Source organism: Triturus cristatus, chromosome 3_2, assembly GCF_964204655.1.
Source record: "Triturus cristatus chromosome 3_2, aTriCri1.1, whole genome shotgun sequence".
In the NCBI taxonomy this organism is placed as follows: Eukaryota; Metazoa; Chordata; class Amphibia; order Caudata; family Salamandridae; genus Triturus; species Triturus cristatus.
In genome coordinates this window covers 56,773,041-56,796,886 of record NC_140584.1, presented here as the reverse complement: position 1 = coordinate 56,796,886, position 23,846 = coordinate 56,773,041, and the positions used below count along the sequence as shown (strand labels likewise).

At 44.2% G+C, this 23,846-nt stretch overlaps 1 long non-coding RNA gene across 3 annotated transcripts in view; it reads left to right on the top strand.

Moving 5' to 3' along the window:
• Positions 1-23,846, top strand: part of LOC146856789 (uncharacterized) — a 226,020-nt gene that overhangs the window by 166,395 nt on the left and 35,779 nt on the right. The window contains exons 4-5 of one of the 3 annotated variants that reach the window (XR_014979814.1): positions 19,419-19,482; positions 19,823-19,917. The exons of 1 other annotated variant lie outside the window; for it this stretch is intronic. This is a non-coding gene — a long non-coding RNA (uncharacterized LOC146856789). Of the gene's footprint in view, positions 1-14,328; positions 15,403-19,418; positions 19,483-19,822; positions 19,918-23,846 lie in introns of those variants that run through there. One more of the 3 variants, XR_014979815.1, reaches the window with a different exon arrangement.

Here is a 23,846-nt window from a genome sequence, read left to right as displayed (position 1 = left end):
GGGATGTACGGGCATGCAGATACAAAAATCTATTGAATTAGCAGGAAAATTGTTTATATCTGCGAATCTCCATGCACAACATTACAAAACTTTGTTTAATGTTTATTACACCCCAGCCAAGCTTTTTAAATGGGGGGGAACAAATGATGGGAAATGTTTCCGATGTGGATCAGACGATGCCGATATTGTACATATTTTTTACTCATGTAGATACCTTACGACATTGTTTGTACATATAGAGAAATTTTTAACGGAAATTGTGGGGGGCCCGGTAACCCTGTCATCTGCCCAGGTATTGTTGGGAGTAACCGAGAGAGAGGATCCAAATCAACTGGCCTATAGGTATAGGTATTTGATTTTTCTTGCAACAGCTGTGGCTCGGCTGTGCACTGCCTCAATGTGGCTCCAAAAAGATGTGTCCTTGTTTGAACACTGGAGGGCTCTATTTTTGTCTATATTTAACATAGAGTATAGTCTGTATGAAATTAAAGGCATACGAAAAAAGAAATTAGGCATGGAGATATGGGGCCCAGTGGTATCCTATTTGAATGATTGAAGGCACGACTAGAGGAGATATATACCCATGCTTAAAAAAAAATCTGCACTCGCACTTTAAACAACCCTGTATTTAATAGCATTATTATTTCTTATGTATTATGAAATCTGTGTACTCTTTTTCTAAAGAAATTTATATTATATTTGTAACCATCGTCTCTATAAATATTGTGACTTGTGATAATCTTCATGGATTAATAAAAAATAAATTTAAAAAAAAGAATGAACCATATATTATGCCAATCAAGATCGCCTACCTCATGTAATCAATCTAAAAAAATCCTCATAAATCTTTTAATTAGTATAGTTCCATTAGTACAAGTACGCCAGTATGTGCGCAATTCAAAGCGGTCCAATGTGAAGTCCGCAGAGTGGAAAGACAACGTGTAAGTTTAAGTATGATCAAATATGCATGGATGGAAATTAGCCACCCGATATGGGTTCCCTATAAAAACAATAGCAAAAAAAATTGTTTATGAAATAGATATAAAAAACGAGATATGGCAACAACTAAAATGCTTAATAGCTTAAATAATCAAGCTTGTCCCTATGTGTTATTTAAATAAGCAGTATTTCTGTTGGCATGTTCACGATGCTATTAATGCCCTTATTTCAATGCGTGCAGGACAAACCTTCAGACGTTGCACCACTCTCTTCATAGAGAGAGTGGTGCAACGATATTTGATAGCTAATTCACAGGGCAGCTCATATAAACGGCCCCAATCGTTAAATAGTAAAGAATGCCATCGATAATCAGTTCCACACAATGTATACAAACCTCAATATTTGAGCATTGTCCCTCCCTCTATCCAAAACGCGCAGTCACTTGTCTGGCCGATAAATGTGGGGGAGAAAAACAACCCGAATGAAATTAATCTTACGGACGAACTCACAGCAATGCATTTAATGATAGAAACCCAAGAACAATGTCCCATCACCCCACTTACGTAAAGTCGCGCTGTATAGCGTCTTCCGCCAAGCCTCCATATTTACAAGTGAAATGAGCCGTTCTAGCGGGCTCCTATCTACATACATCAGCACGTAGCGTAAATGCGCGATGTCATATCTTGTATTGGAGGCGCCGCGGTATTTTCCATATATGTTTTTAAACTTTTAGCCCTGAAGAAGCCCTACTTGAATAGGACAAAACGTGTTGGCTGATGTCTTTCTATACATGGATTGAAAATAAAGAAAATACATACAATTAACAGGAGAACAAACTTTTTTCAAATAATTTGATCCTAATGGATGTTATGGATATTAATGATTTGTTGCATCTATTTCAAAAAGGTGGTGCAGTTCCAATTTATTGTTTTGACATCCGAGATGACCACGTTCAAAGAGGAATTGGAGGATCAGATAGAGAAACATGAAGATACTGTAAGAAAACGTAAACAAACCAAATTCTTGAGGGACAAGAATGATTATACGGAAGGACATATATTCACATTTGCCCGGAAATTTGATCCATTTAAGCAACAGGACAGAATGACCAGTGCAACTGGTGTCAACAGCAGTTTCTCCTCGATGACATCAATGGATGCAAGCAAGGGCGAACCAGAATCATCAACAGACACCACTAAACTTACTCTTTTAGGGGACATGCGCCTCGTATTACAGCAAAGACAATGGGAGCAAAATAGAATGAGTCAACAGCACCTAAGGGGCAGAGGAAGAGGGTGTTATTGGACCCCAAGAAATCAAAGAGAAGAGACAAGAGAGCTAAATGAGACATCAGAGAAGATCAGAGCCACAACGAGGAGTATGTTTCAAAAGAAATAACACTAAACACAATGGATGAATTGCAAGTGGTGAATTTGTCCAAAAGAATAATGACAGATGCTGAAATCTCTCTCCTCAAACGTGGGATAAACGTCTGCCCAACACAACAGATGGACGTTGCACAGCTCAGAATTGACTTCTACAAATATGTTAGAAAAATTAAACTTGCTAAGATTTTTCATGAAAACCAGAAAATGTGGGCACAAACTAAGTTCATAACATAACCAGAATCAAATTTACGGGCTAAAGATTCAGAAAGCTTTTTAACCCTACTAAATCTTAACGCGGAAAAGGAAGAAGAAAATATATCCCTCCAATCAGCATGTACTCAAATGGGAGTGAGTTTTAGTGGCAAAAAATTCTACTCCCAATTGACACCAGGAAATAAGGTGGATTTATTCCAGGAAGCAGTGGTTCAAGACATACATAAAATAAAAAGATCTAAATATACGGATAATCTGACAAAGTCAGAAAGAGAAGCTCTGGAGTGCCTCACAAGGGACAACCAAATTGAAATCAAAGTTGCAGACAAAGGCGGGAATGTGGTGATTTGAGACCGGAACGCCTATGTCACAGAAGCACACCGCCAACTGAAAGATGTGGAATATTATGAAAGATTGAAAGTCAATCCAACTGTCGACATAAAAAGAAATTTGGATAAAAAAACTAGCAGAATGGTTTTTAAACAATCTGATTGATGAAGAAGAGTGGAAATATCTCACGGTACAATTTCCAATGACAGCAACAATTAATTTCCTTCCTAAGCTGCACAAAGACTCCAAAAAACCACCTGGCAGATCAATTTTATCTGCAAGGGGCTCACTGTTGGAGCTGATTGCCAACTATATCGATTATTTTCTAGCAACGTATGTTTCGAAATTGAACTCTTACATAAAGGACACTACCAACCTACTGAGAAATTTACAAAATACACCTTGGCAAGAAACATATCATCTTATCATGATGGATGGCATAGCCATCTACACCAACATTGAAAATGAAATGGGCATGAACGCCTGTGAATTTTTTCTTCAGGAAAGAAATATCCATTACAGTGACCAAAATAAGATGTTATTGGAACTAATCTCAATTTGTTTGACACAAAACATCTTTGTCTTCGGCGAGGAGATATACCGCCAAAATAAGGGGACAGCGATGGGATTTTCCTTTAGCCCAAGCTATGCCTGCCTAGCAATGGGGTGGTGGGAGAAAGAGGAGGCTTGGCATCCGCGACATGACAAATTTGTGAACAAGATAGTGATGTGGGGTCGCTTCATAGACAACCTATTGATCATTTGGGATGGAACAAAAGCTGAATTCCATGATTATTTTAGAATTTTAAACACAAGTACAACAAATCTAAAATTTACCTATGAGATAAGTGGTGAGAGGGTGACTTTCCTGGACACCGAAATATACATCAGAAATAATCAAATTCAAACGACCCTGCATAGCAAAACAACAGCCACATGCAACATTGGAAGCCACAAGTTTCCACCAGCCCTCCCTCATCGCAAGTATACCGTACGGTGAATTCTGAAGGATTCGAAGAATCTGTACTGAAGAAGTGGAATGGCAAAAACACAGCGAAGCAACGGCTATACGATTTGAACAAAGGCAGTAAAACAAGAGCATAGTGAAGAGATGTTGGAAAAAATTAAATGAAAGATCAAGGGAAGACTGCCTAACCCCAAAACAGAGAACCGAACCTGACAGACCGGAACCCATAAGGATGATCATGGATTATTCAAATGATTCTAAAGAGATAAATAAAATCATAAGAAAGAACTGGAAGATTTTGCAGCTGGATGAAACTGTAGGGAAACTTGTATGAAAACATCCAACGATCAAATATCGAAGAGCGAGAAACTTTAAAGATCGTCTAGTGCATAGTCACTACAAAGGGAAAAAGACCACGCAATGGCTTAACACAAAAGGGTTCGTCAAATGCCATAACTCTAAGGTTTGCCAAATCGCCAAACCCACAACAGAAATCAAACTAGCAGACAACAAAAGGTGGAAAATCAAAGAACTAATTTCTTGCAAAAGCCAATTCACAATATATGTAAAAAAAAATCAAATAAAACTTTATTCGGATACAAATTTTGTGTCCATAAAAGTATACAAAGGTTAAAAACAAGTCTTTAAAATCTTAAGAATTAATATAGATCGTAAAAAGGTTCTTATGTATAGAATGTAAATACAACAAGTATATAACACATTATTTCTTTCGGTTTAAATCACAATTACAATCTGGCGATTTATGATAGGTCATAGTTTGCACAATATTTAACACAAGCTTTTAAAAAACAGGCTGTTGGAAAAATGCTGTACTCAGTGTCCAAACATTGTAAGGCAAGAAGGGCCGGGCGACACTGGCGTAAGCCTATGAATTTTAATAAAGGTAAAATCCACTTTTGGCGTGGGAATTTATAGTGACTACAAAAAAAGACTACGTGCAATAGCGATTGTTCTGATTGCCCATCACAAGGACAAGGAGTTAGTTTACTGGACCAATCTTTTGTCTTCGGGAAAGTTATCAACCGATGGAAAGTGTTAAACCGGAATCGTGTTAAAAGATATTTTTCATAATGATTAGCACTGGATAGTAAATACGGCTGGATCCCAAAAGAGACTTGTACCGCGGCAAGATGGAGATTTGTAGGCTTTAAAATCTCAGTTAGACGGAGCTCACGTAAGTGAGATAAGCACGCGGTTTTCAACTTTTTGCGTGAAATATCAACTGTGGTCTCAGGGAGCATGAAAAGAGATTCCAGGTTTACATCTCTCAGGAATTTATGGACATATAACAGCCACGGGATATTTTTCCAACCTTCCAGAGTAAGACAGTCAGAAATAAGCAGACGAGTCATTTTACATTCTATAGTAACCCAGAGTCGATGCCATAGAAGAATTGGTTGGATTGCAATAAGATCAGAGATATAATCCTCCCCCAACTCCATATGGCAACCGTAAGTTGGCGAACTATTGGGAGCGGCCAAAAGGTACCGAAAGAAAGCATTTTCTGCTTTTTGGATACTTTCCGTGTTGACATAGCCCCAGACCCCAGCCCCATACATTGCCACTGGACGGCACTTAGCCCTATAGATCTGAATCAACTCCCGGGAGAGGCGCTGGCCTAGTTTTTGCGCAAATGTGACCAAAGCTGTTGTAGTTCTAAGGAGCCCCATCTTTCTGGCCAAGAGGGTAGGACCCCAACTAGAGGTATTGTCTATCAGAATACCTAAGTAGGGGTATGAAGTTGCGGTCTCCAGAATGGTATTATTTATCTGGATACCGCCGGAATGTTTAAGGCGTTTCCCCAGGTGCATGGCAAACGTTTTCTTTATGTTTACTTTTAGATCTAGGCCTGCCATGAACTCACAGTATCTATGAAGGAGAAGTTGGAGTTGGCGTGAGGTCCTGGCCATGATCACCGCGTCGTCCGCGTAGAGCAACGCGGGTATTGGACGACGATCAATCATGGGCAGGTCCAGGCTTCCTATCAACATCGCAGCCTCTAAACCATTCGTGTATAGATTAAAAAGAAAGGGTGCCAGTACACATCCCTGTCTGACACCCTTAAGTACTGGGAATGATGTTGTAACTTCCCCCCCCCAGACCATACCGTACTTTCGCTGAGGCCCCTGTATGGAGATTCCGAATAAAGCTCACCAAGGGGGGATCGACCCCCATAGCCAGAAGGAGTTTCCATAGTTTACTATGGGAAACACAATCAAAGGCCGCCGAAAGATCGACGTAGGCTAAGTGCAACCTCCCAATATATGTCATAGAATGCCAGTACCAACTAAAATATGTGGGCAGCACAATTTGCGAACTGAAAAAGCGAATATTAGAACATGTCCGGGCAACATCAAACAAGGATAAAACAAACGCAGTGGCAATGCATATGGAACAATCCCACATGAGCAATTGGAAACTCTTGAAATTCTATGGCATAGAAACAGTTCCACTGAATGACAGGGGTGGAAACAGAGAAAGAACTCTACGCTAGAAGGAATCACGCCATATCTTTAACCTAAGAACGTTAACACTCAACGGATTGAATCACAGTGAAGAACTATATAGTCACCTCTGAAAAAATTGAAAAAAGAAAAAAAATGAACAGAGGACATGAGAAAACAAGAAATAACTAAGCAGAAACCTTGTGTCATCCGTAAAGGCTTCGCAAATGAAATGTATATCATGTGCAATCAAAAACACCATAAACATAACATTATATCTTTGAGGAAGAATGGACATATGAACTATTTGATATCACCCCATCGGAGGGGATACATTTCCATATTCCAGTTACCTTAATTAATTTTTCTTCCCTTAAGGAGGTTGTGTTGAAAAATAGGAAAATAATTTTGAAACACACTTTGTGTTTTGATGAATATGATTGCACCTCATCAAAATTATGGACTTTAAATAATAATTATTTTTTCCCTTGAATAACCTTTTTTCACTTGTATATAATTAACTTTATGCACATTTATTATTATAAAGTAACACACATTATATTAAAATAATTTTAAAAACACTATATTCCTACAAACATAACAGCCAACAAGTAAAATATAATCTAAATAAACAAAATATAACACAACTATTTTAACATATTTTTTCAAGTAACTGAATACTTTATTTAGTTATGATTATTTAAATAATTTACTTACCACCCTGTACCCCTACAAACTCCACAACCCGCACCTAAAATAGAACTTAAAAAATAAATTAATTACACAATTTACATAATTATCAATTAAATAATTAATAATTACAAATTAATTATTCATTAACTAGAAATTAATTTACATCCCACCTTGTACCCCTACAAATCTCATAACCCACACCTAAAATATAAGCTAAAACAATCAATTCATTTCACAATTTACATAATTATCAATTCAATAATTTATAATAATTAAAAACGTAATTATTGTTGAATTATCCCACCCTATACCCCATACAAACCCCACAACTTGCACCTAAAACTTAACTTGAAATAAATAAATTACACATTAAACATACATAATCAATTAAATAATAAAAATAATAAAAAATTAATTATAATGAATTATAATTCAATGACTTCCCACCCTATACCCCTACAAAAACCTCCAACCTGCTGCAATACTAACATTTACAGTAAACAATTAAATTAAATGAAAAAACAAAAAAAAAAATCAAACTATATTAAAAACATTAAAAATAACTATACAAATAATGTAAAATATATGCAATTAAAACATACACTAAAATACATAAAAATAATTAAAAAACGATATTATTAACAAAATATTTCTGTAAATGATATTAACATAGATATTTTGACATCAATATTACTTACCTTAGAAAATCGATATTCTTGCGAACGATATTCCTGCATCCCGATATTTGTGGATCACAATATTAAAAACTCAATATTTCTGCATCTTGATATTTTGTATTCAATATTTTGACTGAATACCTCATGCAGATGGAGACTCCCCATATAGAGCATTCCAGATTTTCACCAAATTTGTGGAGAGGTCATGGTCAGTGGCAGAAAAAGGATATCCTTGACTCTGAGTCATCCTTTTCCACGTGCCTCAGCTTGTCAAAATACGTTTTTGCCATAGTGCCGCACTGTACAATCTACCCCCCAAGAAGGACATCATGCGCTCCTTCATGATCAAAGGTGGGTGGGGTTTCATTTCGCATTGCCATGCCAGTATCCATGGTGGTGGGTGGTTTGTCTAATTATGCCTGGAGCACCTGAGGCAAAGCCAGAAGCCTACTAGGAGTCCTGGGCACCACCAAATCACAACTTGCCAGTAATAACCAGCTTTGGGAAACCACAGTGCTGGTGCATGACTGATTCAGCCCAATTAGACTATTTTTGCAGAGACTTCAAACTTGTACTTAGGTCTCACCAGGGACATGGAACAACCACACGTTGCCTCTAATGTCTCTATCCCAACATTTCTTTTCCTTTGATGAATCATTTTCTCATCTGAGCCATTGTTGGAAAGTGGAAAGTGTAAGGTCTTAAGCCAACCATTTGTGTCAGCACTAGCCAATGAAGAGATAACAGGCACAATCGATAAAGAGCTCCTGAAGTTAAGGACATTTCCCATCTACAGCAGTATTCTTTCACAGTGGGCTTTCATCCCCTCATAGGTGTCCCAGGATCCAGAATTGTAACTTATTTTAGCATGAACATGAAGAAAAGAACACCTAGGGCTCGATTACTAGTCGGGCGGTCCACGGACTGCCAGACTCACGGGGGCGCAACAGTTGCAATCTTCAGACCGCTCTATTACAATTAGGGCAGTCGGACCGCCATTGCCTCGCCGTAGCTGCCAGGGGAGAGCCGTTCCCTGGCAATGTTGGGGCGGTCTTGAGGCTGCAATATGCTTGGCAGGACTGCTGAGGTCCGGCCACGCATATTACGAGTTTCCTCTACGCCACAGTTTTCATGGCAGTTCCTACTCCATGAAAACCATGGCGGAGAGGAATCAAAGAGGGCCCTACAGTGCCCCCTTGTGCCTCCGGTCCATAGGGTGCATGCAGGGGGCACAACATGTGTGCCTGCACCCCAGTTCCTGCGCGGCATGGACTTTACAGAACATGCTACGCAGGAACTGATTTTGGCATTCCCATTGTGGTGCCCATTTTCTGAGGCACCGCCGCGGGAACATCAAATAAAAGCTCGTTAGACATGAGAAACACTCATAATCTGGCGGGCGGCCCGACAATAAGCTTGGCAGTGCGGCTGCGGAGCAAACCCGGCTCCCCACCTCCAAACTTGTAATCAGGTCCTTAACCAGAACTGAAACCTGGATTACTTATGCTGGTGACCCCAATTCTTGACACTGTGGGGTTGGCACAAGACTCCTTGATTTCTTCACTCATCTGTACTGCGTCTCAAACAATACTGCTCAAAATTTAATTGCAGTCTATTTCACAGAAAAGCGAGTGAACATGTTGACTGTCTGGATTGTTTTTGAAACATGTAATGCTATGATATATGTAAACATGTTTTCAGAGTGCATGTAAACTCATAGGGCCTCTTGGTGCTGTAACACTATTGCGTGGAAAAGGGAAAGTTTAAGTTTTACTCAGGGAAGAGGAAATCCATTAAATGCATTCATAAATGGATTTAATTTCAACATTCCTGAAATTGTTTTGCATTGAGTTCCATGGGAAGAGCTGAGATACAGAAAGTTACTTTCCTCCAGCTCAAATCTTATTGATTGCAGGTCATTTAGCGATAGAGCAAAGTATAAATGCAAGCTTCTCAGCAGCATGTGATGGATTAAGTTCCTTCTTAGAAACATAATCTTTAAATCAGTCCACTGCACATAGTGAGCACATGGTTCTTCATTGCAAGGCCATCAAAAAACATGTGGCTTCATTTTGATCCCTCTCTAGATGATGTCATTGATACTTGTAAGTACAAAGTAGATGCTCTTCACACAAGCGCTCCTCAAGATGGCCACATTAATCAGATCTGTGGATTTGTCAAATAGCTAAAGAGTCTTCTTGCGACCACAGAATGGTTTTGTCTGCCCCACGTCTGCTGAGATATTAGAACAAACCTGGGAGTTCTTGGTCTAAGGCAACTCCCAGGTTTGGTCTAGCAGAGCTAGGGTCAGCTCTGACCAATGTCTACAAGTGATATGCTAGAGGCCGACCAACTAACATGGCACTCAACCAGCAAACCGTTCATCTATTTTTCATGAGGTTTCTTCTTGCTTGCTCTACCCTACTTTGTTCCCTCGAGTCAGGTCTACAATACTCATTTTCTATTTTGCTAAATGTATGAATCTATTTATCGTCTTTTTTCTTTGACAGATTGATTTGTGCTATATTTGTCTCTTACAATCCACACTTTCAAGAGGAGCCTTGGAATCAGCGACAGCCACCAAGTTAGCAAGTTCTTGTGTGAAATGTCAAAGCTTTCTCCCCGACTGCATCTTATTCCACCACTTTTTCGATCTACGACAAAGTCTTACAATGCATCTGGCCACTTCCCGGATCTATAACTCTGAGTTGGGTCAAGAATAGTGGAATAAAGAGATGAGCCGCTCTTTTAGTAATACAAATAAAAGCTCTCGGTCAGGAAAAGGAATTAATGACGCAATAGAGTTCAAAGATAAGCTGAAAAACTCTTCCATTAAAAGGCAAAAACTCGTGCTTGCTTTCACTGTTTGTTGGCATGCATGCATGCACTAAATTTCACCCTGTTTCTTAGCCTAGAGCTGATGGCGGCATGACAAAAACATTTCATTTTAAGGAGAAGTGTTATAGTACACTGAGGGGACTCAAAATTCACAGTTGTAATTATTTTTGTTCCAAAGGGGTTGCTTCCTCACAGGAGATCCGTTAGCTGGTCCTGTTTTTTTTGGTTTTGACAGCTTAAATGAGAGGCACACTTGGTGATAATTCATCGATAAACATTTTTCACAATCTGAATGTGACCAGATGTTGGATGTCTGATAATCGCTTAAACTCAGTGTGGCAGGGTCTTAAAATTCTAGACAATTCGATCCGGGAAGTGACTTTTGGCGCCTATTGTTAGATACCGCTTTCGGTACCCTTCCTCAGGGATTCAGTAACTTGTCTTGCTGGCAGACTCAACTTTTGACACTCAACAGTACTATATCAGTTGCCTTTTTACTAGTTTGGGCTTTAGAGGCATATTTTGCCCATATTAAAGCATGATGGTCATATGAATTTTAATCCCGGTCCACTTCGCTATTGTAAAAGATATCTACTCAAGGATGAATAGTCTTTGGATACATTTCAATGTATCCATAATGTAGCACTCACATATCGCAGGGATTTGAAAAGTTTAGAGACGTTTCACTTGCCATGAATTCTTTTAATTGCTTTCCAGAACAGATGCATACCTGCCTCAATGCTTTTTGTGTGGAACTTTTTCACATTTTACACATTGGACCCTAAGGGGTATATTCTCAAGAACGTGTGATAATTATCGCAAAATTAGCTTAACCCAACTTTGCATATCGCAGTCTATGGCGAGAAAATAACACTGTGTTAACGTTGTATTCTCAGCCCATGGTACCATGCGATGGTCTCACGACAACGCGTCAAATGACCGCGTTAAAAGTAACGCGACGCCGAAAAAATGCAAAACATAAACGTGAAAAAAGTTGCGCTGTGGCCAATCGCGATACAAAAATCAGCGATAACCAGCGACAGGCCTGCAATTCCCACGCGTCATGCGGGAAAATGCACTATAAAAGCACCGGAAAACACAAACAAAATAATTTGAATTGCGTAGCACCATGGAGGAAGCTGGAGCAAGTACAGAGGACGACCCGAACCCCACAAGCCCCCAGGAGACCATCCTGGGACCTCGGGTCATGGAAGGGTAAGGAGAAGAATACGAGGAAGACGAGGTTCAGTCCGCAGGAAAACAGGATCATCATCACGGAGGTGATAGAACACCACCAACAACTGTCATCTCTAACCTGTCATTGGCAAATAAAAATACAATATAGCAGGCCATCCTGGACAAGGTGACTGCAGTTGGAGTGAGGAGGAGGACAATTGGAGAGGTCAAGAGGCGCTGGAATGACCCGAAGTGCAAAACCAAGAAGAAACTCACTGAGAACCATCAGGCAGCAATGCAGACTGGAGGTGGCAGTCCAGAGGAACACCAGGAGCTGGATGAGATGGAGGAAATGGTGTCATCAGTGGGGAGACGGTGGTAGGAGTTGGGGGTCCGGACACTGCTCGACATGACCTGACACAACAGCACCAGGGTGAGAACCGAACAGGGCCTGGGGGGACGGGGGGAGATTGGCACAATGGCACAAATGCACAATTAAGTAGAGCACACTGCACAACCACAATGACTCTGGATCATGTCCCTGATCCACTTGGCACACTGCAGCATACATGCAAACAGCAAGTAGGCCCATATCCACTATGGGCACAAAGGAGCCCCTCCCCACACTGCACCAATCTCACAACCAACCCATGCACACCTGTCAAAACCAGCAAAGCTGCGTGTCTGTGAGCCACACTGACAATGCAAGTGACACTGCATGACGACTAGCATGGCTGCAGTCCAATTATCATGACATGGTGCATGCCACGACATCTGCGGATAAACCATGCCCAAGAGTCCAAGATCCCCAACTCTGCTTGAATGCTGAAAGTAGGTGAGCTAGGCGGAACTCTCAGCAAGCTTTTCAAATATTTATTTTCCACTGTTTGAAGTTTCGACGTTGATGTGAAACCCCAAACTTCGCTACCATATAGAACCTCTGAACAGCAAATGGAATTATACAATTTTAAAATAAGACCGGGCGTCCAGTACCCCAACTGTGTGACACATCCCTTGAAGGACCCTGTAATCCTGGACATGTTAAGACATTTTTCGTCTATTAAATTTTTAAAATTCAGCTTTACATCAAAGGTTATGCCTAAGTAAGTAAACATGGGTACATTTCCTAGTACATGTGTGCCAATTGTAAAGTTCTGTTGTCTTCGTGGTTTCTCCCCTACCGTCATCACATATGATTTAGTGAGATTAGTGACATGTCCAGATTTGTCATAAAAGTTGTAAAACCATCTATTAAAATTTGTAGTGCAGAGGGAGTATGAGCCAGGAGAACAGCATCATATGCATATAATAGGACTGGAACTTTACGTGAGCCTATCCTAGGGACATCTGTCGCAATACTGCTAAGAGTGGAGTCCAACCCATTTATATATAACACAAATAAAAAAGGATGCAAGAATGCAACCCTGGCGCACCCCACTCGAGCATTCAAAACTTTTGGTTAGATGCCCCGCGGGCGAGTACCTACCTACGGCTGAGGTGTCGAGTGAAGAGTATGCAGTATGCCTATAAGTGAGGGGTCAATCCCCATATCGCCAAGCAGTGCCCACAATTTGCTGCGATTCACACGATCAAACGCAGCTGAGAGGTCCATAAAGGCCAGAAATAATGATCCCTTTTTGGCTATGGTGTATTTGGCACTAATTAAATATAGGTTGAGACATTGGTCTACTGTGGACTTTCCTTTCCGAAACCCATACTGGGTGTCGGTAATCACCCCCCTTAAGTTCTGCCCAGTCCTCCAGTCTGTTTAAAATGACCCCACCCAAAACCTTCATGGTGGCGTCTATTAACGAAATTGGACGATAACAGTGGGGGCTGTCCCTGTCGCCCTTCTTATATATCGGGACAATTATTGCAGAGGACCATGAGGCTGGCATTTCACTTGTAATAGCAGCATTTAAAACTCTAGTCAGAAGAGGGATCCACACTTCAGGATTGCTATGATAAAGATCTGGCGGGATACCGTCAGGACCCGGGGCCTTGTTACGGCTTAGGGCGGCAATACCTACACTGACTTCCTCCATAGAGAAAAATAGTGGCTGTGTGGAATCTATAGAGACTACTGGGGCCAAAAAGGCCACTTGATCTGTGGGGTGGTTATAGAGCCCTTTAAAATACACCTGCCAATCATCCGGTAAAATTACTGTTGAAATGCCTATCACAAGAGTCAAAATTAGCCAAGTCTGCAACATCTCAGCACTGTAGATGCACAGAAGTCAAAGGCACACTGCATGAAAGGGATAAGGGGCAGCAAAATCACAGCTGCAGGTGCGACTCTCCCACAATGCAGCACACAGACATAGCAATAACAGCACTTCAACATTGACAACAAGGTACAAAGTGCAACACTCTCACCACAGAACAAAGTACACAACTGGTTCCGCTTGTGCGTAGAAACTGGCCAATCACATCTGGCATAGCAGGAAACTGTGAGACGATAATGTACATGTACAACCTCACATCCTTGATGTAGTTCAAATGTCCACTGTCCCGCATGAAATAGTCAGCTCCTCCCAAACAGTCACAATGTACATTGTCATGCAGTCTGTATTTAAACTTGAACAATGCGTCAACATACATGTCAACACAATGTTAAACTGCAACTCCCATTCACATTGCAGAGGGACAATCAACACCTCCTGCATAGCAGACCCAACAACTCTTCACTGTTGATGAAGAGGACCTCTCCAACTTCAACATCGATGCCCTCCAACAGCTCATGGACAGCTATGGCAACCCATCTCCAGGAGCAGGGCAGCCCAGCTGCATCGAGGAGACCCCAACCCCTGCACAGACCACACAGCAGGAAGCACCCACCGCCACAGCTGGCTCCCAGCACCTCACTGAAGAACACATTGCATTCCAAGGCCAGGTGTTAGACTGCCAGAAGGAGGTGGCTAAACAGGTGCGGGTGGGGTTCGACCACATGGCAGCCAAACTACATGACATACGTGGGTGTCTGTCTAAGTCACATCAGGGACCACTTACACTCCCTAATGGACACCCACAGTTCGCTCCATGATGTCCAACAATGCATGCCTGGCACCGCTGGAGTCATGCCTCTGAGAGGACAACAACTATTGAGTCAGAGTGGCCTCAGCGATGTCAGCCGAGAGTTGCCACAGATGCTGAGGACAATGGAGAACATGGAGCGGATGCATGCGGAAAGAATGGCTGCCACGGATGCACACGAGCGAAAAGTTGTTGGTATCTTCCATGCCCTGCAGATCCTCATCATCGCATTGCTTCCACTAAGGCAGTCTCTGATGAATGCTGCTGGTACTTCCACACACACATCTCCGGCGCCTGATGTGTCAGTGGCACACAGTGCTGCAGACCAAACATCAGCACCCACATGTCAGACAGATGACATAGAGGACGAAGATGCGGGTGATTCCACCTGTGTATTAAGAAGGAGCCAGTAGCAATCTTCTCTGCCCCGTTTCAGCTTGGTTCTGCCCTCTGCATCATGCCCTGTAACAACACCTCCCACTGTCCCCTGAAACACTCTGCGACACTCACCTTGGACCTCGACATGGACTGCCATATTTTATCTGCTTAACAATGACACAGCAATCAGACTGCAGACTGTACCTTTCCTCTTCCGATGTACTTGTCAATCCCTAAATGACTCTGGCTGGCCCTCCACTGGGCTACAATGTAATGTGGGGTTTGAATGCCCATGTATTGCTCCAGCTCGGACACTCCACCGAATGTGAATAAATCATTCAAAATCACACAGATGTGTCATGTCCATAATCGATCAAGTATGAAAGTATGAATGAATGTAAGGACATTGGTTGCAAAAAAAGGAACACCCTGGGAAATTAATGCAGTGCGCGTGTGTGACCGTGACACACAGAGGCAGTGAGATGACTGGGAATATGTGCACTAGCTGTGGCCTCATTGCTCTGATACAACAATCGCGCAATTTCACAACTTTGCCCCACGCAATGTTAGAAATAGGGCTGTGTGCGAAATGTCAAAGTAGTTGGCAGGCCTAAAGTAGTGTACCCCATCACATTTGACAACAGAACATCTCTTCGGATACCTACTCACACTTAACTGGATGGACACAGCCTGTAGTGATGGATCACATTTATCCACCTGGCAAGAAGTTGGACACCATACTCACATTGCTGAAGACACGTAAGAGCACAGGTCTATAAGCAACTATCCCAACCACAATGTCTGGCTCACAGAGGTGGAGCTGGCAATAGGGACTAATCCCTAAGTGACATGCGTCAGTCCGTCCCTCACTGTGTACGGACAATGCTCAATGAGGCACACGATTTGTCATTCCTCGCCTCTCTTCCCGCTGCTAAAACCGACTCCATTGAAGGATATGAGGACCATCATCCCCTGCAGAGGAATTCCCCCTTGAAGCCCGCCGCCCCTCACTTGGTTTCCTTCGGCCCGGTTACCATGGAGGAGGTAGCAGCAACATTTGATTCAATAAAGAGTGGCGCTCCCAGTGACCCAGTGCCCATACGATTCCTCAAAAAAATCACCCATACCATAGTGCCCCCGCTGACCGCTCTGATCAACACCTCATTAACCCAAGGTGAAGTCCCCCCTAGCTGGAAGGAAGCGGTCGTTAAAGGACTTCTTAAGAAACCTTCATTAGACCCTGAGGATCTATCAAACTATAGACCCATCTCTCTCCTTCCTTGGATTGGTAAGGTCACTGAGAAACTTGTAAATAAAAAACTGTCACAGTTTCTGGAAACCAACCATCTCCTCAAGAACTCCCAGACGGGCTTCCGACCAGGTCAAGGCACTGACACCGCTCTCCTTGCAGCAGTGGAGAAGGCCAGAGACATTCTCGATACAGGAGGATCAGTGGCAGTGGTCCTCCTGGACCTGAGTGCGGCCTTCGATACTGTCAGCCACCAGGTCTTAACCCAACGCCTGGAAAACATCGGAGTGAAAGACAAGGCTCTGAAATGGCTTTCATCCTTTCTCTGCCAGCGCTCCTTCCAAGTCTGGGAAGGTGACAGCCGCTCCCCTGCCATCCCCCTCCGGTGTGGTGTGCCACAGGGCTCGTCACTGAGCCCCACGTTATTTAACGTGTACATGGGCCCACTGGAGGAGAGGGTCTCCCCATTCGGAGTCACTATCATCAGTTATGCTGACGATACACAGCTGGTGGTAACTCTATCTCACCCCAAACAAGAGCCCTCCAACCTTCATGACTGTCTCTCCAATATACAGCAATGGATGAACGACTCAGCCCTGAAATTAAATGGGTCAAAAACAGAGATTCTGCTCCTAGGTCAAAAAACGCTAGATCTACCCCCGAACATCTGGCCCGCCTGTCTTGGTGAACCTCCTGCCCCCAAGACGGAGGTCAAGAGTTTGGGAATATGGTTAGAGAAAGATCTTACCTTTAGAACGCAGGCAAGGAAGACGGCCGGCGTTTGTTTCGGCCTGTTAAGATCATGTAGGAAGGTGCTTCCCCTACTCCCTTTCAATTCCCGGAAACAGTTGATCCAAGGCCTGATTGTGTCCAGGCTGGACTACAGTAACGCCATTCATTTGGGAGCCCCTGAAACCACCCTCCAGACACTACAGAAAATCCAGAATGCCGCTGCCCGGATGCTCACGAACACCCCGGCCAGAACATCTGCAAAACCCGCATTGAAAAAACTGCACTGGCTACCGATCAGGGAAAGAGTGGTATTCAAGGCCCTCTGCCTGGCTCACAAAGTGCTCCACAACGAAGGCCCACCAATTCTCAAAAACTGTATCACCCCCTATAGACCTACTAGAGCGCTCCGATCGGACCATGGAAACCTCATTGTGGTACCCAGGGTGAAAAAAGCCCGTTCAGGAGGTCGCCGTTTTTCGGTTCACACAGCGAAGCAATGGAACGCGCTCCCTCTGAAACTAAGAACAGAACCGAATCTCCTCCGTTTTAGGAAATCGCTCAAAACCCTCCTCTTTCCATAAACCATTCTTATTTTCCGCACCCCCTCCCATCAGGATTACGAGGTATAGCGCTGGGATACTCATGGGTGACTACGCGCTCTATAAAAACCTTAAATAAATAAAATAAATAAATTAAAATCAACACTCATCACAGTTGAACTCTAGTGAAGTTGCGTAGACTTAATTAGCATGTGCGCATCAGTACGTGCAAGACAAGGGCCACAACATGCAGACCAATGCATCAGACACTAACTGGCAGCATTTAGACATGGTATAGTCTACGTGACAGGCGTTGTGCATGTGCCCGGGATGTTCTGCCCTTGCGTTGGTGGCTCACGTAGAACCGTCACTCTTCTGACCTGCGGCAGTTATGGGGATGATATGCCACAGCTCGGACCAATGAGTCATATGAGTGTGCAACGTTTGGACGTATGGGTTGTTGTGTACGTAAGTGTCAAGGGCATTCCATGCAAGAGTACCTCGAGCAAGGACTTCTTGTGTGTGGGGTGTGGATACGTTGGTCTTTCATTAGAGCTGTGCGTAGTTTGGGCGTCGTCATCATCTGCCATGGTATCTCTCTCAGGGGGTGCCAGCCGCATGCAAGACTAAGGTCGGAGGTGTAGATGTCCTTCCGCCTTGTGTATTGAGACAAAGGTGCTTTCATCCCTAATGTTAGTCTGACTCCTGCTTGCATTCTGGAAATGTGATGTGGCTTTCGCGCTGCAATTGAGGCTAGGCCTTGGGCTTGTGGTGCACCAATAGTGATACACACACAACAGTTGGCATGTATGAGCCAGAGCGGTCTTGCGCTCCTTGTACAGTCCCTTCGTGCGTGGCCACCCTCAGGGTGCATGCGACATTGCAACATTGTCGATTGCGGGCCGTGTGGCGCCGACACTGCGACAGGGACACACGCATCAGCTGGTTTCCTGTCCAGCCCAGAAATGAACCAAGGCAAGAGCCCAGGGATAATTATTCACACCCCTACGCTGGCCTGGCGTACGCCAAGGCAGCCCACTTGGCTTACGTATAAACGTATAATGGGGGGGACGATGACGCTACGTATCCCAGTTCTTCCTCACTGGTGGAGGTGACATGGCTGTGTCCGCCTGGCATATCATGAGACTCAATCATATTGGGTCCATGACTTGCATTATACAGACTTTGTGGCACCGGATACACTGCAGCCGGCACGGGCCTACCTCCACGGGACGGTAACATTCGGTGCACTGAGGTAGGGGCACCTTAAGTGCTGAGGGTGTGTGCAGCCTGCGATGATGCGCCGTCCTGGTGGGCCGGACTGGTAAGGATTTGTGTGAGCCCTGCTGGACCGCAGTGTAGGCCTGAGCCAGCGGGCAGCGCGGGCCTACCGCCACGTGGCATTGCCTCGCGGTTCACAGAGTTAGTGGCACCTAAAGAGCTGGGCAGGTGTGCAGCCTGCATTGATGCCGTGTGCACTGATATATCTGCCATTGCAAAATCAAGACCCAGAATCACCTGTGTGACCTTGTGGCCCGCGGTGCGGGGCTGCATGATGTGGAGGCTGCCAAGGTCGCGGGCCCTGGGCTTGGAGCTTGCACCGGCATGTGGTGGGCCCTCTTGGAGACACACCGGTGGCGGAAGGTGAGCAGTGAGGCCTGGGTGCGCAGGGGCGGGTGATCACCACTGGCCGGCGGGAGGGGCTGGGGTGCAGCAGCCTGTGTGCGCAGGGGCGGGCAAGCGATTATGCCGTGTGCAATGATATGAACTCTGCCATTCATAAATCTGGACTCTGTTTCAGATAAGGGACCTGGTGGACTGCAGTGTATACTGGCAAGTGGTTGGGGACACACCGGTGGCAGCAGGTGAGCAGTGAGGCCTGGGTGTGCAGTGTCTGAACTCTCTCTCCCTCTCCATCTCCCTCTCTTCCTTTCACTGCCTCTCTCTCTGCCTCTCTTTCTCTCTCTCTCTCTCTTTCTCTTTCTCTCTCTCTCCCTCTCTTTCTCTTTCTCTTTCTCTTTCTCTCTCTCTCTCTCCCTCTCTTTCTCTCTCTCTCTCTCTCTCTCTCTCTATCTCCCCCTCTCTTCCTTTCTCTCTCTCTCCCTTTCTCTCTCTCTCCCTTTCTTTCTCTCTCTCTTTCTCTCTCTCTCCCTGTCCTTTGATGAGCGCATGACACACCTTCTTATCTTGAATTTTGTCTTGCAGGCTGTGACTTACAGATTGTCCAGAGAAGACCCGCCATGGCTATTCCAAGTAGTTGTTTTGAGCTTAATTTGAATAAAAATGTGTTTGGAAACTCAAAGATGAATGAATGATTCTCCTTTTTCTGACCACACATGAATGTTAATTGTTGTAATTGTGCAACATCAGGCAAATTGTTTTGTTCATCATTTCGTAAATTTGATGTGAAATATCTTTGTCTGGGGGAGCCCGGGGTGGGGCCCGGGGGGAGGGGTGGCGGTGGGTGTTGTGGCCCTCTTGGGTGTCAGAGCTGCATGATCATTAGCTCCATGGCATCTGTTGTTCTGCAGGTGTGGCTCTGGGCGGGGCTCCCTTTTTTTTTACTGCAGGTTGTCGTCCGACTTAACACCAGGTAGGAGCAGGTGTTAAATCCCTGCTGCTAACGCGCCTTATCGCATGTTTTGTGTTCTTACCGTCGATCTAGCTGGTCGTTGAGAATGTTGCGAAGTGGTGTTGTTGGGGCTTTTTGCACGGAAACGCCTACTCTGCATATCATTAGTTTTAGTTGCAGGTGTCATCTGTGGCGATGTTTTTTGCGGCTGCTATCGCAGGAAAACTGGTGATATGGGCTGTTAGCACCAGCTTGTGAATAGGGCGATAAATTTATCGCCACTTTGGCTGCGATAAAGTGCCGCTAACTCTGCGATAAGTCCTTGAGAATATGCCCCTAATTTTCTTTTCAACAGACCTGCTGGAGTACTCATTTGGGGTGTTCCCATCAATCCTTGAATTATGCTAGGATTGAGGACCCATGGATCATGCTTCACAGTCGTGGCAAACCTTTCAGGTCCACCCAGTGGAACTTCCTTCTCATTAGTATTGTAACTAAACAAAATTGTTTGAGATTTCTCACTCTGAAAGGCAGTTAAGGCAAGGCTGTTCCATGATTGATATAAAATAGTTCTTTATGGCTTCACTCCACCATAACACCTTAATCTGTGGAGTACTCCAAGGTTTCTCTCTCAGCTCCACCTGGTTAGAAGACTACATGCCTACTCTCACTAGCATCATCCAGTCCCATGGAATCAACACTATCTCTTATGCCGACAGCGCCCAGCTCATCCTTTCTGCCTCCAATGAAACACAGCACCCGGACCAACTTCACCTTTTGCATGTCTGTAGTCGCCCGAATATAGGTGAACTGCCTGAACTTAACAGACAAAATGGAAGCTATACTCTTTGGCGCAGACACATCGCCATGGAAATACACCATGTTGTCATCAGATCTCAGGCCAACACCCTGCACAGTCACCCAAGCCAGGAATTTAGGATTAGTGTTGGACAACCAACTTGTGATGAGCAGCCAAGTCAATGCAGTTGCCCCCACTTTCTTCTACACCTTCAAGATACTCAAAAAGTCTTCAAATGGCTCCCAATAAACACAACCCAGGCCATCATCACCAGCAGGCTGGACTACGGTAACACACACTACGTCAATATTACCGCCCAACTGACCAGAAGACTTCAGACCATATGAAACACATCAGCCAAATTCACACTGAAGCTTCTAATCTGCACACACATTACCCCACACCACTGAATTCCTGTTCACAAACGCAGATTTTTCAAACTCCTCATACACAGATACACAGCCCTGCAAAATCTAGGCTCTTCATACATAAACATCCATATCAATTTCTCTAACCCAACCTGAAACCTCAGCTCATCCGGGCTCTTACTTACACATGTCTCTGCATGCACAGAGTCTACAGTTGAATGTTCATTTTTTGTGTTAAGGGAGCAGTGCTTCCATAGTTACAGTGGATATACAATTATTCTAAGTAATGCCACTCCAGTGAGAGTTCAAGAACCTTGCCTCTGCTTTGAAAATGACTGTAAATCCCCAAACAATAGGCCTGCGGCCTATATACATAGGCGTGTTTGCAGAAGTTACAGCTTCACAAATGGAGTCGTCTTAGGGGACTTCTGCTCATGAAGGATGCATGTTTAAACCCTCAGATTCCTCAAATATTATGGTCCTGGGTAGGAATAAGCATATCCTCTCCCTTCGACACGAAAGACCAAACGCAGCAATCGGATAATGCCCACCATTTCCATGTAGAGAACCAATCGGGATCAAACATGTTGCAAAAACAAATCTATTGTTCTCTTCCACAACTGACATGCAATGGAGTCTTCTGGATCAACCTTAGCTGGATATTTTTTAATGGGATGATACAATTCAGTCAGGACATTCCCACTCTCAGGTGCTGGACTATTAACTATTGTCAACTTTTAAGTGAATATCACAGAATGTATAAGTAGGTGTACTGCAGATTAATGCAAATAAATGTACAAAGAATTTAAAAATGAAATCGCCATCAAACATCAGCCTGGAGGTGATATTTTGGAGAAGGGTGGTAGTGGCACTTTGTTGGGGCCCGGGTCTCAGCAGTGGGGCAGCTACCTGGCCGAAACGAAGGAATCCGTCATTGCTGAGAAGATTTTTTTGTTTTTACACTTTCTTTTTCCAAATAAAGAAAGCAATTCACATTGCATTGCATATGATTATTGCAAACCAAAAAAGGAACGAGTCGTACCTGACAGTACATGCTACAATAATGGAAAAAAAATATTGATTCATACAGTGGCAACACCCAATAGGCACCAGATTCCAACCCCCCTCCCTCGCTCCCGCCCACCTTCCCCACACCATCCTGCAAAGTCTGAGCAGTCGCTTTCCTGTGGATGTACTGGGCCGTAACCTCACCACAAGCTTACGCCATGTCATGTGGTGTGACAGTGTGCGACACCCGTCTCTCAGCCCACTATGCCGTCGTTAGTTTGTGAGGCAGAAGCTAGCCTGGCCATGTCCAAGTATGCTCGCAGTAGTACCCATATGTCTTTGGGATGGGATGTTGGCGGCATCAAACTGGCATTTAACTCTGCATTAGTGTTGCAATACACCAGGCTATGCAACCTGTCTTGTAACTTGGGGACTGTTTTCCTACCCCAGTGGATGGCTACCTCCCTCTTCGCCAGCAGTAGCCGTAGGGACGCCAATCTCCTAGCCTTCTTGGGAATCTGAACTGTGTAGCCCAGGAGGGCGATTTCAGGAAGGGAGGACTAGAGGAATCCCAATGATTTTCCCCAATGTTTCGTGTACCTCCGCCCAATAGGTCTGTAAACGAGGGCAGGTCCAGGCCAGATGAAGAAAACCAGCATGTGGAGCGGTGCATTTCAAGCAGTTTTGAGGTTTGGAAGTATCAATCTTGTGGGCCATGGCAGGCGTGTAATAAGCACGGCGGAGAAATTTAAAATGTAATAACTTATGACAACTGTTAAATGAGATATCCCCGGTGAACCCACAGCACTTCTTCCATTGGTCACTGTGATCGCCCCGCCTACATCCGCCTCCCGTTCCTGTCTGACTCTGGAGTCTTCCACAGGAAGAAGCTGAGCGCAAGCCCTGTACATTTTAGAAACTAGGCAAGCTCCACCTGTATCCTCCAGGACCAGGCCGAGCGGGGGGAATGCATCCAGCTCAACCGGGAATGAGTGAAACTCCGCACGCAAGGCGGCTTTCATTCTGTACATGAGGAAGCGGGTCATAAAATTGCAATCTAGGAATCTGTCGTCTTCGTCTATTGTGAATACATGTCCCCCTGGAAATAGGTCACCTATCTTAGCTATGTCTGCTGTTGCTAGTGTGCGCTGTATTATCCGCTCTCCAGTAAGTGGGAACCATCTGGTGTTGGGCAAGGGAAGGGCAGACGAATATAAAGATGTGGCCCCCGTATGCCTACGCAGTCTGTCCCAGGCCCAGGCAGTTGTTGACACTGTCTGAATATCCTGCTTGTCCCGAGGGTAACCACCTGGTAGGATCTCGCTCAATTTGTCTGGAAGAACCAAGTCCGCCTCCGGTCTCAGATACGGGACGTGGGCGTCGGGGCGAAACCAGGCGTGCGCGTAGCGGCACTGCGCCACCAGGTAGTACAATTGGAAGTCTGGGACACTAAAACCTCCTCTGTCATAAGGCTGGGTCAGT